Genomic DNA, 449 nt, shown 5'->3' with positions numbered 1-449 from the left:
CTTCCAAAGCATACGAACCAAGCCTCCCTTCTCTCTGGATGCTAACTAACCCTCGCTAATTGTCCAGCTTGTGTCCGTGGGAGGAAGCTCAACGTTTGTGTTTCAAAAGATCAGTTCTGTACGTGAAGCATAGCGGAACCTGTTCTATTTCTAGCGTGCGGTGATTAATCAGGGTAGCGTTCATGATGCAGCCACCTGAGATTGACATTCGGTATCTATTCACACTGTATTCATTCCTGGAAAACCTTTCGTTCAGGGGATGATTAGCTCTTTCTCTTGGTAGCCGGGGGAGGGGTATATGAAAGCTATATTTGTCTGTGATGTATTTTTAGCGACGTTTACGAACCTGTGTATTTAGCTCTTTTTTTTGTATTAAAAGTGGCTAATTGATTTCCGGAATTGTTAACGAAACGCGGTGTGTGTTGTCCGTGGATTTTTGTAGCTTTGCA

At 43.4% G+C, this 449-nt stretch overlaps 1 protein-coding gene across 1 annotated transcript in view; it reads right to left on the bottom strand.

The window, feature by feature from the left end:
- Window positions 1-449, bottom strand: part of LOC119593648 (A disintegrin and metalloproteinase with thrombospondin motifs adt-1-like) — an 88,803-nt gene that overhangs the window by 48,784 nt on the left and 39,570 nt on the right. The window lies entirely within an intron of this gene.

Source organism: Penaeus monodon, chromosome 32 (assembly GCF_015228065.2).
Source record: "Penaeus monodon isolate SGIC_2016 chromosome 32, NSTDA_Pmon_1, whole genome shotgun sequence".
Classification (NCBI taxonomy): Eukaryota; Metazoa; Arthropoda; class Malacostraca; order Decapoda; family Penaeidae; genus Penaeus; species Penaeus monodon.
Note: the sequence above shows the minus strand (reverse complement) of the source record. Positions and strands in the feature narration are given on the sequence as shown.